Source organism: Danio rerio, chromosome 17 (genome assembly GCF_049306965.1).
Source record: "Danio rerio strain Tuebingen ecotype United States chromosome 17, GRCz12tu, whole genome shotgun sequence".
NCBI classification, from domain to species: domain Eukaryota; kingdom Metazoa; phylum Chordata; class Actinopteri; order Cypriniformes; family Danionidae; genus Danio; species Danio rerio.
This window is the reverse complement of record NC_133192.1, coordinates 12,120,354-12,137,881: the sequence shown is the minus strand read 5'-3', so window position 1 is coordinate 12,137,881 and position 17,528 is coordinate 12,120,354. Positions and strand designations below refer to the sequence as shown.

At 35.8% G+C, this 17,528-nt stretch overlaps 3 non-coding genes across 3 annotated transcripts; all 3 read right to left on the bottom strand.

Moving 5' to 3' along the window:
* Positions 1–11,910: 11,910 nt before the first annotated feature.
* Positions 11,911–11,993, bottom strand: trnal-uaa (transfer RNA leucine (anticodon UAA)). The gene has a single exon. It is a non-coding gene; the product is annotated as a tRNA-Leu (tRNA).
* Positions 11,994–13,528: 1,535 nt separating this feature from the next.
* On the bottom strand, positions 13,529–13,611 carry trnal-uaa (transfer RNA leucine (anticodon UAA)). The gene has a single exon. It is a non-coding gene; the product is annotated as a tRNA-Leu (tRNA).
* A 3,166-nt stretch (positions 13,612–16,777) lies between these two features.
* trnal-uaa (transfer RNA leucine (anticodon UAA)) lies at positions 16,778–16,860 on the bottom strand. Its single transcript has one exon. It is a non-coding gene; the product is annotated as a tRNA-Leu (tRNA).
* Between the last annotated feature and the right edge of the window lie 668 nt (positions 16,861–17,528).

The window sequence follows — 17,528 nt, the reverse complement described above, 5'->3', positions numbered from 1 at the left end:
TTTCACATTGTCATTATGGGGTATCGTGTGTAGAATTTTGAGGAAATAAATGAATTTAATCCATTTTGGAATATGCGCTATGAATACTTTCCGGATGCACTGTATGTTATATATGGCACATTTCAGTTGGTGAGGTCTTCCTTGCATAGTTTTCCTATTTGTGCCTTGTCCATATAATATAAACCCATCAAACTAGTTCATATTTCATAGGTGAATATTATAAACCATACTAGTTTGCAATTCCAAATTTGGCCAACATTTTGACCATCAAATTGATATCATGACCATATCACATGGTGTGTTGGATTGTTGGGAATAAATGTACATTTTTACATGATTTAAAAGTAAGAGGTGGCATGGTGGCTCAGTGATTAACACTGTCGCCTCACAGGAAGAAGGTCACTGGTTTGAGTCATGGCTGGGTCAGTCAGCATTTCTGTGTGGAGTTTGCATGTTCTCCCCGTGTTGGCGTGAGTTTCCTCCGGATGCTCCAGTTTCCCCCACAAGTCCAAAGACATGTGCTATAGGTGAATTGAATAGACTAAATTATCCATAGTGTATGTGTGTGAATGAGTGTGTATGGAGTGTGCACTGTGTTTTAGCTGAAAGGGCGTTGTGTAAAACGTATGCTGGATAAGATGGTGGTTCGTTCCGCTGTGGCAACCCCTGATTAAAATAGGGACTAAGCCGAATGAATGATAATAAGATAATAAGACCAGAAGAACTCTGCAAACTATATAACTTCCAATTAAGTGTATTGCCTTGTCAGAAATGTGCACTTTTTTGTATAATTCACACATTTGGCAAAATATAATAGGTCTTTCCATGAATATAATTAGAAATGTTAATCAATTCCAGTTTGATACTGTACAGTATGGCTTTATGTAACCATCTTTGATTTCATACTTCCATAATTTTGCATGCTATGCAAAATATACATGCTGCACATACTACAAAAGGAAGTGTGCTATTCTGATCTCTAGAGCTCATATACATGTCTCTATTTGGCCTTTACCAAAACCAGCGGCTTACACAACACATGATGATTAATGGTATTATCAAGTTCGCCTTGTGCCTCAAAATACTTACTGAGTCAGAAGAAATGAGGCCTTCTACCGTAAATCATTCTAAAACAGCACTGGCCGTTAGCCAGAACGAGAGATCGGTGTGTTCAGATGTCATTCATCAACCTCTTATAATTCATGTAACAAAGTCAAGTTTTAAAAGAAGATTACTTCTTAACTATTTGTTATACTGTTGATGTTATTGTAAATCTGTTAACAGTTTTAAAAGTAGTATTGCTTTTTTGAAAATAAAATTAGGTTACACTTTAGTTTAGGTCACAAATCACAATATCAACAAACCATTAACTAACACTACTAATTAGCTGTTTAATAACAGTTAGTAAGTTAGTGTTTAGGTATTTGTTGGTATTAGGAATGCTGAATAAATCATACTTTATAGCTACCAATATACAGTTAATTTCTTAATAATTGGCAGGTAATAAGCCAGTTGTAAATGGCATGAATTGAGACCTAAACTAAAGTTATACCATATGCCACAATTTATATGGGCTGAATTTAATCAAATTAAATGTTTATATTCAGCCCATATAAATAGTTTGCAATAAGCTGTCTTAGTAAAATTTAGTAAATGCAATTTGTAATTTTTTTAGAGTAAAGTTGTTTTCCACATGACAGAAATTCACTGTATTTTTAAAGGATGGCAATTTTTTTTTTAAATTTTATTATTGAATTTATTTCTTTATTGTGTTATTGGAGCACTATAGCTGGCGGAAGAGTCCTGCTTTTTACAGGACAATTATTTTACTTTTCTTTTTTTAAAGCTTTAGCTGCCAGAATATTCCCGTTTTTTACAGGGACACACTGTAATATTGCATAATTTACTGTTTTTTTTCTGTTTATTTATGTATGTAAATTCCATTGTGGTCTGACCTGTCGACTTTTGGCAATGAAAATTCAACTTTCAAAAATTCAAAATTGCATTTTATCAAAGGGACTCTTACTAAAGGTTTAGTGGTTTGAAATAATGTATTGTATTATAAATGATATAGAGATAATCAAGTCTGTATATATAATTACAAAAAAGTACTGACTGTTCATTACCAGGTTTTTGTATCATAATATACAGCCCCAAAGCAGACCATATATCACATCAAACTATTAAAAATGTACATAAAAGCTCTTTTTCAAACATTTCAAAATCAAATGTTGTTGGAGGAAAGATGAAAGTCCCACAATGCAAATAAAAAAGCATAAATAAATAAGATGAGAAAGAAGACAAAATAAAAAAAGTACAGGCCGTTTATTACCAGGTTTTTGTATCAGAATTTACAATACCAAAACAGACAATACTAAAAATGTCCCTAAAAATTCTCTTTTTTTGTCAGAGGAAAGACCCAAAGCATAAATAAATAAATAATTATATTATAATATTATAATATAATAATATTATTACAGTTTATCACTAGGTTTTTGTATCACATTAAGCTATTTTCAAACATTTCAACATTAAAAGTTGTCAGAGAAAGGACCAAGGTCCCACAATGCAATTTAAATACAAAATAAATAAATTAATAAATAAATAAATTAATTAATTTATATATATATATATATATATATATATATATATATATATATATATATATATATATATATATATATATATATATATATATATACATACATATATATATATATATATATATATATATATATATATATATATATATATATATATATATATATATACATATATATACATATATATACATATATACAATGCAATTTAAAAGCATATATAAATAATTATAATAATTATAATATAATAATAGTAATCATAAAAAAGTAAACTGGCGCTAATAGATAACACCAAAGCAGACACATAGGTCAATCACATCAAACTATTAAAAATGTTCATTAAAGCTCTTTTTTCAAACATTTCAACATCAAAAGTAATAAATAAATAATTATTATTATTATTTATAATAATAATAATATAAATAAAAAGAAAAGTCTACTAGCAGTTTATTACCAGATTTTTGTATTGTAAGACAATATGTCACATCATAATATTGATAATATTAATAAAAACATGAGTCACAAGCTAATGAGCTGAATCAAGACAATTCTTTTTTTTTTTTTTTGGTGGGACAACATAATTGTTTTATGTTCAATCCCCTTAAATTTGCAAAAACAATTAAGTTAACTTAATCAATTTGTGTTGGGACAGCATGAAGGACTAGTGTGGAACCCAGCATTTTTTGACAGTGTAGGGTGGAGTACTGTGTGAAACACAAAGCTCTGACACACAGAGACATAAAGATGGCAGGCGATAGCATGCGTATGCTGTAGCTTCAGGCGAGAGATGAAGACAGAGATCGCTCCGGGGAAGGAAATGAGGTGGTCAGAGACTACGCCACATGCTAATCCTCTCTTTCCCGGCTCCACGTCTGTCTCCCAGGCCAATGGCAGCGGATCTGATGCTTTTCTCAGAGTCCTGCAGACCATGTTTTTTCAATTGCACTGATGAGACAGGCTGGCTCCTAATAAACGTAGGTCTCGGTTTAAATGACAGGTCTAATTTCGGAGACTGGAAAAGCATGGCGCAATCTAATGAAGTCTGAGTCATGGAGATCCTTATAGATTAATTCCATTTCCTGCGCAAGATGAAGTGTGCTGCCGAGCCGATATCTGATTAGGGCACTTGGGGGACTTGTTTATAATTAGTTTGGGTGTGATCTCATTTTACAGCGCCTTGTGGGGAGGCAAATGTTTTGGCAAATTTATCCGCCTAATTGGTCAAGGTGTTAATCAGGTTTGAAGATATACCTGCTGGCTAGATAAAGCAAAGAATAGACCTCTTCTGCATAACAACACTGAGGAACTGTTGTGGGTGAATGATATTGCTCAAATGTATTTGCATTGTAAAGCATTGCTTGCTATAGAAGGGATTGTAAAAATGTGGATTTGCATGAGTTTCGCGTTTGAAGTTTATGTGAAATGAATGAAATTTCCTTATACAGTTGGTGGAGGACGGTGTTGCAAAATCACTTGTTGCTTTTATTATTTTATGTGCTTTATTGTATTGTATTTATTTGGTTTACTTTGTTGCTCTATTTCCAAGTGGAAATTGATGCATTATTTTTTTGGCAAATTTAAAACTATATAAAGTGTAAGAGGTATTTTTCCATGCAAAACTACCCATGATTATTGATTGTTGCAGTCAGTTGACTTGGCTAATAACCATTTCTAGAGCGGTTGTTAGTGTATTGCAAGTTGGTTGTTCTGGTGGTCAGCATGGTTACTCGATGCTTGTTTACTGGCCAAAATCAAATGAGCCCACCTTAAAGTCATGCTCATGATTTCTGGAAACGTTAGATTAACATGTTTAGTTACCAGATTATCTATCAATTTCATAGTCAGTTGATGGCAGATTAAAATTATATATTGATTAATATTTTATTGTATGGACATGAATTTTAAATTCAAAGGAATTTACAGTTGAATGCAAAATTATTAGCACTCTTGTAAATGTATTTATTTTATTTTATTTTTCAATTATTTCCCAAGTGATGGAAATTTTCACAGTATTTCTTAAAAATTTTAACTTCTGGAGAAAGTACTTTTTTTTTTGTTGACTGGAACAAAAGCAGTTCTTAATTTTTAAAAAATTTGGATCTGTCTGCGCCGCTTTAGAGGCGTTGCTCGCTGCAGAAGTTAGGACTGACGGATGCGTCAGACAATCAGATCTCTGTATGCAAATGCACAAGCTCAGACAGTGGCCTACTGCGGACTAATTTCATTGGCTAACGCTGCTATGACGATCCCATCAGCCCTAACTTTAGACATGCCCTCTGTCAAGCATTGACGCTGAAGCCCCGTGTGAATAGGGCGTAACATGCCTTCCCTTCTGCTGCCGAGAGAGCTTAACATGCTGCAGTTTAAGAAAACACATGCAATTACAAGTAATACCAGCAAATTAAAAAAGTTCTTTATTTGTTTGACAGCACACATACTGAAAATCCTCACTACTCATGCACGTTTAAAAAAAATTAGCTGCATCTTTTTACAACACAAACAAATTATGAAATCGCCTGCAATTATTCACACTTTCAAATACCATGGAAAACAACGGAAATGTTTGAAGGGGACCCTAAAACGTGACACACCCGACTATTTAGGTTATGGTTATTTAGGCTAATAAAATGGAAAAGACAAGGGAATCAGGATGTTAAAATAAACAAACAAAAAAACTCACCTGTCAAAGATCTCCTGCAACTTCACTGAGCAATAGTCACGGCACAGCGATGTCCGTCATGTTTTAGGATCCACTTGAAACAGTTCTGTTGTGTTGTGTTCTTTTTGCATGTGTCGTGAGAAAATGCAGGTATATTGTACTTTGTTTGTGTTGTGAGAAAATGCAGCACATTTTGATTGTTTGTTTGCATTGTGGAAAAATGCACTGCGTTTGTTTTATATTTACATGCATTGCGAAGATTTGCAACACGTGTGCTGTCAAACAGATGAAGATCTTTTCTTAATTTGCTGGTGTTTTTTGTAATTGCATATGTTTTCTTAAACTGCAGCAAGTTAAGCTCTTTGGACACTGTACTAGCCAGCAGGCAAAGGATGTCAACATGACGTCAGATTGACGTTGCACCCCAACATTGTGGGTATTTTATTTGGAAATGAAAATGGGTTGACATCAGAACCCAACATCAGGCCGACGTCAGTGTCCAACCTAAAATCAACCAAATATCAACGTCTAATGATGTTACAGCTTGATGTTGTGTGGACATTACCACTATGACCTCTATCAGACGTTGGATTTCGCTTGCCATACCTGACGAATATACCTCAGTATTGACATCAATATGATGTTGGTTTAAGATGTTGGCTTGACGTTAGATTTTGGTCACTTACCAAAACAGCCTAAACTCAACCAGTTTGACGTGTGGAAGTTACCACTATGACGTCAATCAGATATTGGATTTTGGTTCCCATACCTGACTAATAAATGTCAGTATTTGACGTCAATATGATGTTGGTTTAAGATGTTGGCTTGACGTTGGATTTTAGTCACTCACTAACACAACCTATAATCAGCCAAATATCAACGTCATTTGATGTTGTTAATGGATATCAAAGTAACGTTGTCGTTAGACGCTAGCTAGACATTGAATTTTGGTTACCCGACATCACGACCTAATTCTAACCTAACATTAACGTTTCATGACGTTGTGTGCCTGCTGGGTAGTAAACCTACACACACACAAAAAATATTTTGCTGCATGTTCAAACTACTTATTTAAAATAAGCTTAAACAAAACAATTCTGGTGATTTTTTTTGTGGGGAAACAACATTTTTTTTAGTATTGAACGAAATTCAGTTTGTATTGGGACACCATGAATGTATTGTGTGCAACCCTGCGTTTATTATTTAAGCCTTTTACATTCCATTTTAAGCTGAATACTAAATTGTAAAATATTGAATCACGGCACTTCATTAAAGTGCCCGTCTGACCAAATGTAGAGTTCTCCATCAGACAGATGGCTCCTCTTTGTGTTTTCACCTCCACACTCCTCCTTCAGCTCGCGCTCGGGTTTGAAGGAAAGACTCAAGCCTCAGACACACGCCAAATGAAGCTCCACTGCCATAATATTTGTCTTGACGCCCAAAGCTTCCTGAAGTCTTTGTGAAGGGAGAGATCGGAGGTGTCATCTGTATGGCACATTAAAGACCTCTGGCTGTTTATTTGTTGTCAGATAGGAAGGCAGGGTGAGAAAAGCCAGGCCTGTCCTGCTGTTCAGCACCACACAACCAAAGGGAAGTCAACTTTATTGGTGATTCCGCAACCAGGGCATGCTCAGGTTTTCCTAATTTATGGATGCTCCACTGCAATCCAGCCACGACCAGAGTTTATATATGGGGCTTAGTAATGAGACAGATGTGTCTGACCACAAAAAAAAAAGGCAATTGAAGCTGGTGCAGAGGAAAACAGAAGCTCATTACAAATCATAACTTCCAGTTGAGGTCATTGTATTGTATGATTTTGACAAATATAGTAAGTCCATGAGTATTCTTTGAACTAATTGGAAATGCTAAGAAGGTCCAGTTTAATATAGTATGCAGATTGATTTCATATTTCGATAATTTAGCATGTTATGCAATATATACATGCTGTATAATGCAAAAGGGAATTTGCTATTTTGATCTGCAGAGTTTGCCTGGTGCCACAAAATACCATGGGCTCAAAAAATGAAGCAATACAAAGCCCAGGGCCCAGTTTTTCAAAAGGTTTAAACAGTTTGAAATTGATCCGGATTTAGTAATCTTGTTTTTGTGATCCGTGATCATGTAATCCAGCTTACTTTTTGAGCCAGTTTTTCAAAGCAACATCGGATTGGATCAATCTGATCTGGATAGGAACTTTTCAGATCACTAAATCTACAGTATATAACCAGTGCTCAAACAGGATGGGAAATCACTGTGTAGAACTATAGATATGGAAAGAGCAATGAGTAGAATAGCCAGTGTGGGGTCAATATAACTTTATTTTTATTTGAATTGAAAACACACACATTTAAAAAAAAAAAAAAACTAAAACTAGAAAAACCCCACTCCATCCTCTTCCAGCAGTCCACTCATCTGAGACCTGCAACACAAACACTGTACATTGAGGATATTTATAACAAGTTACAAATATAGATGTATTGAATTAAAAAAAAGAAAAGAATTAAATGTCAAAACCTCCACAATAGTTTCAGTCTTCCTCATCTGATGAGGAGAGACCAGCTTGTATGAGTGTAGCCTTTAGGAGGCGGATCTCAAGTCTGGCCTTGGTTTGCTGCAGTTTTGTCCAAGTCAGTTGTTCCTCTGCCAGATGAAGCTGTGCTTCTGCCCTTTCGGTCTCTTTCTGCAATTGTTGAAAGTGATTTCAAAAATCAGTCATTGCCATTCTTTGCATTTTTGTTTGTTTGTTTGTTTATTCTGTAATTATTGCATGCATCACTATTAAATATTCTGAAAAGAAAAATATTTCTATCGTATATCAATTAGTGACAGAATAAAATGTATTGTTTTTGGTCAATTTTGACAGCTGTTTGTGGGATTATTTTATGAGGCCAAACTCTTTCGCCTTTGCTGTAGGCCTATACTGAAAGGCTGAATACATTTAAGTCTACCTAATCACTGTAGCCTGACGGATGAACAAATCCAATTAAAACCTTATGAATAAATAGGACATCTTGTAAGATACTGCATGACCCAAATATAGTATTATTTCATACTTTTAAGTTTTCATTACATTTTGGGCATGAAATTCACGCTGAATCCACCCTTCTGATATGATCAGTTTAATCCTGATTTTTTGGATCAAAGTGATCCACATCCTACTAAAAAGGTCTGAAAAACCCAAACTAAAGGTTTGATCTGGATCAAAATCAAGATTGGATTATATCATAATGGATCTAATCCGATTATGTAATCTGTTTTTTCTTTTGATAAACCCATTTTCAAAATATGATCCAATCCCTTATTCAAAATCCTTGTGGATTACTTTTATAAAACCAGGCCCTGGGTTTAAACCTTTAAGAACAATAATTTCATATATCTTTAAATATGGATAGGATCTTATTCCTTACAATGAACAGAATTAATGTAAATTATTATGCATTATGTCACTAATTGGTTGATCAAAGCTGTGCAAATGTGAATCTATTTGTAATGCATTTAAATCGCAATGTTTTTTCTCAGGAGAGGTGGGCAGTCAAGGCAGAGGAAAAATAAACCTGCATTATTATCTAGACACTGTTAAAACCATCCATTTGAGCTGTAAGGACATGCCACTCAGAGCGATTGCCTGGCAACAAACCGCTGTATGATTTTACAATATGCTTGCTAGAAATGAAAAGCATGGGGAATCGTTTTGCATCCGAGTGCGATGGCTTTGTTCATTACATTTGGTTTATCTGAATCAAATGCATTTAGTGCAAACAAAACTTCATATGTCATTATTTTTAATTGTATTTACAGCGTTTTAAAGTCAATGAGTTACGGTTGGATAATGCTATAACCTTATTGTTTCTTTATACACAATCTTCATGATAATTTATGGGAAATAGTCATCACTACTTTCTTAAGTGTAGCAACAACCTACCAGTAGTGGGGTTTGAACCCATTAGCACATTCATCCATTGGATTTCAAGTCCAACGCCTTAACCACTCGACCATCCTGGTTAATAATAGAGAGCAATTGTTTTGGCAATGTGTTTCAGTGTCAATGGGTTTAGGTTTGACTCAATTCATAGCTCAGTTAGTCCCTTGTGGTCATTGCTGTTACTACACCATCTAAACTAACAAACCATATCCATGTTTTTATTCTTTTTTTTTTTTATTTACTTCTAACACACTCTAAAGAATCTTCTTGCCAAATAACATTATTTTATTCTACTTGAAGGGATAGTTCAACCAAAAATAACAATGATCTCACTATTAATCTCCCTCAATTGGTTCCAAATCTTTGAGTTTTTGAGTAACTATTGGCATCAATATAGAATGCTTCAAACAAATACTATGGAAGTCAATAGTTACAGGTTTCCAACATTTTTCAAAATACCTTTTTTGTGTTCAACAGAAGAAACTAATGATGACAAAATTATCATTTTTGGATGAACTATCCCTTTAATCAGGATACTGCCCAACTAGAAGTGGGTTTTAAAAAGATGGATGAATTTTCAGTGTCTTACCCACTTGACCATCCTGGTTACTTCATGATTTTCAAAAGACTTTGCTTCTGGCTCATGCACTTAGAAACAGCTGTTAAATACTAGTTTGCTGATGAGATAATTGCTGTGTATCATAACTTCATTTAAAACTTTCATTGATTTACCAGTCCAACTTCTTAACCTCTCAGCCATCCTGGTCACTGGTACTGTGCTGGGTCGTGTATAGAGTCATAATGCTCCAACCATTGGGCATCATTCAAATGTGCTTTGTATACTAATGAAATCACATATATGGAGCTTTTTGTAGCTACAGTATTATTGGCTTGGTTTGTGCTTTGACATGCACTGTCAATCCTGAGACCTTAGACAGGTGTATGCCTTTTCAAATAATGCCCAATCAATACTGAATTTACTACAGGTAACTCCAATGAAGCTACTGAAACATCTTAAGAATGATCAGTGGAAACAGAATGTACCTGAACTCAATTTAGAGCTTCACGGCAAAGGCTGTGAATACTTATGTACATGTGATTTTTCAGGTTTTTCATTTTTAATATATTTGTAACAATAAAAAAAATACATTGTCATTATGGGATATTGTGTGTAGAATTAGGAGGAAATAAATTACTTTAATTCATTTTGTAATAAGGCTATAACATAAACAAATGTGGAAAAAGTAAAGCACGATGAATACTTTCCTGATGCACTGTATTTAAGAAAAGTCCATGCATATTTGATTACGTGCAAATCACTTGAAATTGCCTCTGAATGCATTGTAAAACAGCAAAAAGAGTGCATTCATTAAATCGGCTCCAGTCTTGCAGGGATGGTAAGCACACATAAGTCAGTAACCATGGTTTCTGCTGGTTTAATATTGCAGGGCTGCCATAGCGACGGAGAGATCAGCTCTTACTCTGTGCGCTAGAAGGTGTGGATAGCATCTATATACAACCTGTCAGTCATCAGACTCACTTCCTCTCACTTTCCGAAACAGCAGGCGTCCCTACTGACATGCTTCTTATTAGCACTCATAGAATGGAGTGCTCATGTGAGACGAGACCCATTTCGTCAGAAACACACAGCCATTGTACACATAGGAGGGCAGGGTAAGAGGTTTCTGAGGAAAAACAAACATCTGGTTATTAAAATGACCTCGGCACACCGGCATGTGAATATTTGATGTGATTTTCTTCTAGTATTCTGTCTCCTGTGTGAGAAACTCTGATTTGTAGGCTTGCCTAAACATCTTAAGGTTTCAGAAATCCATAAGGAATCAACTCACAAGGACATTTTTTTTGTCAAACTTTAACGTCAACACCCTTACCCTTATGTGGTCTTAGAAATCTGTTTTTCGCTTGACCCTTGTCTATTTCAATTGTCAAATCTATTTTGCACAAAGAAATAATCTCATCTTCAGCGTAAACTGTGTCAATGTCTAGGTTTTTCCTCGCCAGTGTGTTGTATTTCATCAGTTTAATCGGTGGGCATCACTTGTTTTTGACTAAAGTAAAGGGTATATGTTCTAATGCTTGATGTACATGGAGTTCAGGAGTGCTCTTGTACATTTTGTGGTGTAAAATAATCTTGTTTTTTTCAGAAAACAATCACTTTTAAGTATAGCAACAACCTACCAGGAATGGTTTTTGAACCCATGAGGACATTTGCCCAGTGGATCTTAAGCCCAACGCCTTAACCACTCAGCCATGCTGGTTAGAAGTAGATGCTTTTGTTTTCTTTAGTTAAAACTCATTTTAACTAAAGTAAAGGGTAAATACTGTTTTCAAATGTTAAATATACCTGTAGAGATGGAGTGCTGGAGTCCTCCTGTAGTTTTTATAGTAGAAAAATGGTATAGCTGGTGGATCAACTTTGACTCGTAGGACAATCATTGTGTCTTAAACATGTACAGCCTTCATGAAAATAGAAAATGGTTAATTTTTATACTAATGTTGGGTTCATTTTAGAAAAAGCCATCAAACTTAAAATAAAATTAATTTAGGGTTTTATTCCTGCTGTTATCATGATCAAGGGGTCATTTTTGACCCTTAACTCAGAAAACCCTTCTGTTGAGTTGCAACTACCCTGTCATCCTTGATGCTACAACCACACTTCATTTAGTTTTTTAAGGAAATAATATTCACTTTTAATTGCAGCAACATACTACCAGGAGTGGGGTTCGAACCCACGAGGACATATGTCCATTGGATCTTAAGTCCAACGCCTTAACCTCTCGGCCATCCTGGTTAGAGTCAGCTGCTTTTGTTTTTTTAATAGGCTCCTTCAGAGGTACTTAGCCTGTTAGTTTCTTGATCACCACAGCTACAGAGTGACTGTATTTGTTGATCACCACACCAACAGTGTTGTTGTATTTCAATCAAAACTATCACAATGTCTTTCTAAAGCACTTGTTAATTTAGCAGGTACAAAAAACACTATATATACGTTGTATTAGGATCCATCCGGCATGAAACCTTCATTCATTCATTTTCCTTTGGTGTATTCCCTTTTTTTATCAGGGGTCACCCCATTGAAATGAACCAATATTTTATCCAGCATAGGTTTTACACAGCAGATATCCTTCCAGCTGCAACTCAGTACTAGGAAACATCCATACACACACATACACCACAGAGAAACTGGAGCAAACACTGGAGCAAACGCATGCAAACTCCACAGAGAAACACCAACTGATCCAGCCAGGACTTGAACCAGCAACCTTCTTGCTGTGAGATGACAGTGCTAACCACTGAGCCAACGCATTGCCCATTGGATGAAACAATCATGTGGAGAGCAGATATACAGTAGGTACTGTATAAAAGTCAACTTGCTTTGGATAAACTGTTTTCTTTTATGACTTTGATTTACTTTTACATTTATTTTCACAATTATTAAAGTGACACAATTTTTAACAGTACTCTCTAAATCAATCTCAAGAGTATGGAAAATCTCTAAGTGGACTGTACAAACCTCCTGGAGTTTTTATGTTTTGTACATGACACAGAGTCCAACCTATTGTGTTTTATAAATGTCGCCAGCTACACCTAACCCTAAACTCAACCTCACAGTAACCTGTGGTGTTTCATCTAAATCTACATCTAGACCAAATCTAAACCCAGCCTACTTTTGGCGTGCTCCCTCCCGCTTGGAGGTCTCCGAGGTGCATCTTTACCTACTTGCAAGAGTACAGTAGGTGTACCACCAGGTTTAAATGGATGGATGTGATTGGCAGGTGTGAACAGGACTTTCGGGAATTCTTTTGATGGTAATCACATTGATGCAATTTAAAGGTTTACCAGGAGTGGGGATTGAACCAACGAGGACATTTGTCAATTGGACCTTAAGTCAAACACTTTAACCACTCAGTCATCCTGGTTCCTGTAGTTTTTATGGTTTATTAATTGTATAGCTTTTGGATTAACACTGACCCATAAGACAATCATTATATCTTAAATGTGCACAGCAGATGGGTTAACCACCCTGTCATTCTATTTTTAAGGATGGTTAATGCTGCAAGCTTATTTCTTTTAGGTCAGGGGTGTCCAAACTCAGTCCTGGAGGGCCGGTGTCCTGCATATTTTAGTTCCAACCCTAATTAAACACAACTGAACCAGCTAATCAAGCTCTTTCTAGGTATACTAGAAAGTTTTAGGGAGGTGTGTGCAGGACACCGGCCATTCCAGGACTGAGTTTGGACACCCCTGTTTTAGGTTTACTTATATCTTTTTCTTTTCTTTTTTTTTTTAAGGAAGTAACAGTCACTTTTAATTGCAGCAACATACTACCAGGAGTGGGGATCGAACCCACGAGGACATTTGTCCATTGGATCTTAAGTCCAACGCCTTAACCTCTCGGCCATCCTGGTTAATAGACAAGCTTTTGTGTTCTATATAAGCTCTTTTAGGGTGAGGCAGTGGCGCAGTAAGTAGTGCCGTCGCCTCACAGCAAGAAGGTTGCTGGGTTGCTGGTTTGAACCTTGGCTCAGTTGGCGTTTCTATGTGGAGTTTGCATGTTCTCCCTGCCTTCGAGTGGGTTTCCTCTGGGTGCTCCGGTTTCCCCCACAGTCCAAAGACATGCAGTACAGGTGAATTGGGTGGGCTAAATTGTCCATAGTGTATGAGTGTGTGTGTGAATGTGTGTGTGAATGTTTCCCAGAGATGGGTTGGGGCTGGAAGGGCATCCGCTGCATAAAAACTTACTGGATAAGTTGGCGGTTCATTCTGCTGTGGCGACCCCGGATTAATAAAGGGTCTAAGCCGACAAGAAAATGAATGAATGAAGCTCTTTTAAAGGCACTTGGAGGAACCTATTAGTTTCTTGATCAGCACACCTACATTGTTGTTGTATTTCATTCAAAACTTTCGCAATGTCTTACTAAAGCACTTGTTTATTAAAGAGGGAGCTTAAAACACTATAAATACCTTGTATTAGGATCCATCTTGGATAAAACACTCATGTGGAAAGCAGATATATTTAATGTAGGGTTGGGCATCTAAGCTATAATGCCGATCCGATACACATCTCGATACAAAGAATACGATCCGATATATTAGCGATACATTTGTGACATTGCGATGCAACACGATACGATTCACACCCATATCACGATACAATGCGATATTTCAGCACTAACTAATTAGATCAAGTTTATGAGATGATGTGAAAGAGGATGCTGTGCCATTGAATGAGTTTGATTATTTTTTAACCAAGCAAAACCAAGACTTTTTTTACAAACTGGCTCTTCTCTCAGAGCCAGAGTGTCAGTTTACAGTAGAGGGCCATTTTAGAACATATAGCACATATTATTTAAGTATTTTCAAGATAAACAGAATGTATAAGTGCAATATATATTAATATATATATATATATATATATATATATATATATATATATATATATATATATATATATATATATATATATATATATATATATATATATATATATATATATATATTTGCACTCTTTCAACATAAAGGTTTACCATTGCACAACAAGAATTGTGATTTAACTTTTCAACTATGAAAACAAGTTTTACAAAGATATTTTGCCACTGATTATTCAAAACTTAAGGTCGTGAACTAGCAGTGTTATGTTGCTTTGAAACATCACTGTCACTGTAAACAACAGGCTAATAAAAATATAACAAACCAGCAATCTTCTTGCTGTGAGGTGGTCAAACTACCCACTGTGACACCGTGACACCCATTATTTTTATCATTATTATTATTAATATTATTATTATTATAATTAAATAAAAATAAACAGGAAGAGGTGTTTAAAACCTTCGTTCTCCGTGACACTAGGCTTAATATCTTTGCAGATGAACAATGCAATAGCATTCGTTATTGGAGTAGAGCGAGCAGAACTGTTGCGCACGGAAAAAAAACTTGCAATACTTTTCTCACCACTTTTGGAGCTGGTTGAAGCAGTGCGAAAGCCGGGGATGCAGGAACACTGGAAAATGCTTTCACAACAACACTGAGGCGCCGCTTTAAGTGAGATTTCAGATTAGTCATACTGCCCGCGTATTTTACAGATGCGCGGCACATTTTGCAAATTGCATCTGTCCTGTCATGTCGTCCATCCTTAAATCCATAATGTTGCTTGCCATACTTTAGATTTAAAACTCAGTGGGGACTAAAATGTTTGTTTTGCTTCTCGCGTTTTCTGAGGGCGCACCACTAGCTTCATCCGCACACCTGATACACTGAGTTGTAGTGAAAGTGTACACATCCGCAAATCCGTTGCTAAGGCTTACTTTATGTAGGTCGATTAAATTATGCGCCAAAAACAGGTTGACAACACTTGTTAATAAATAAAAAAATACATTCTATATTAAAAATATAAGCTGTATCTCGGAAAAATCGATGCATCTCGCAAAAACCGATGCATCTCGATTTGCTTCCAAAATTTCATTCATCCTCTGCTGCTCAACCGATGCACTCGCATCGTGCACGCGCATGACCGCGTATCGATACATATCGATGAATCTTCCCATCCCTAATTTAATGTCATATACATGACACAGAGTCCAGCCTATTGTGTTTGATGAGTATCTACACCTACCCCAACCCCAACCCCCAAACTCAACCTTACAGTAACCTGTTGTGTTTCATTAACCTCTACACCTACATCCACCATAAACCCAGCCTACTTGTGGCATAAATCCCTCCCACTTGGAGGTCTTCTTGCTGCAGTGATACCTACTGTACTTGCAAGAGTAGGTGTACCACCACTTTTAAATGGATGGACATGATTGGTAGGCATAAACAGGACTTTCGAGAACCCTTTTGGTGTTAACCACATTGATGCATTTAAAAGTTTACCAAGAGTGAGGTTTGAACCCACTAAGTCATTTGTCCTTCGGATCCTATTGACCTTATTCTCTGCAGACGAGCGGGCGCTGCCATTTCAATCTTTTTGGCACGAGACTTCCGGTCTCATTCACTTCCCTTCATTTTTAGACATTAAAAACTGCTCGTTTCGCCGTTTGATGTTGCAAACTGATATTTCCTTGTTATATTATTCTACTTGGTCTGTATAGTCATGCAAACATTTGTTTGTAGAGCAAGTAGTTTGACCGTTTTTTGCCGTTTATTATTCCTTGTCATTTCTCCCATAGGCGACTGAAACGGAAGTTCTAAGACAATCGCGAAAACAGGCGCACTTCCGCATTTTAGAATAAGGTCAATAAGTCCAACACCTTAACCACTCCAGCAGTGTATAATAGACAGTGCTTTTGTTTTCTTCATAGGCTCCTTTTGACTACAGTAAAGGCTATATATTCAGTTAAATGTACCAGAAGAGATGGAGTGTTGAAGTCCTCTTACAGTTTTTATGGTGTAATAATGGTATAGCTTTTGGGTCAACACTGACCCATATGACAATCTTTGTATCTTAAATATGTACAGCTTTCATCAGAAGAAGGGTTAACCACCCTGTCTTTAAGAATGGTTAATGCTACAAGCTTATTTCTTATTTATTTATATTTTAGGAAATAACAGTGACTTGTAATTGTGGCAACATGCTACCAGGAGTGGGGTTTGAACCCACGAGGACATACGTCCATTGGATCTTAAGTCCAACACCTTAACCTCTCTGCCATCCTGGTTATCAGAGGGGCTTTTTTTGTTCCAAACTGGCTCTGTTAGAGATACTTGGAGGAACCTATTTGTTTCATCATCACCACACCTACATTGTGACTGTAGCCAATTTGTTGATCAGCACATCTACAGTGTTGTTGTATTTCATTCAAAACTATGCCTGCTTTACAACTATGTTCTACTAAAATGCCTATTTATTAAACAGGTCACTTAAAACCCCTTTATATATCTTGTATTACAGTAAGATCCATCTTAGATGATCCAGTCATCATTTGAAAGCACATACTGTAAGGCAACCCATTTAGGATAAACTGTTTACTGTAACTTTTTTGTTGCTTTATTTTCACAGAGTAACACAAATTATTATTATTATTATTATTAACTGTAGTATCTAAATCAATTGCAAAATAATAGAAAATCCCCTTAAATCCCCTTAAAAGTACACTGTGAAACCTGATAAGTTAACTTAAACTGTTTAAGGAAATTGATTGCGGCAAACCATTTAAGTTTTTAAACCAAATAGTTTGAGTACTTTTATACACAGAGTTATATATTATTTGTGTTGATATCATTAAACATTTTGAGCATTAGTAACTTAAACATTTTAAGTTCAGTTATTAAATCATTATGAGTTCAGTTAATTGAATGAATCAAATCCAAACAGTTATACATGCTC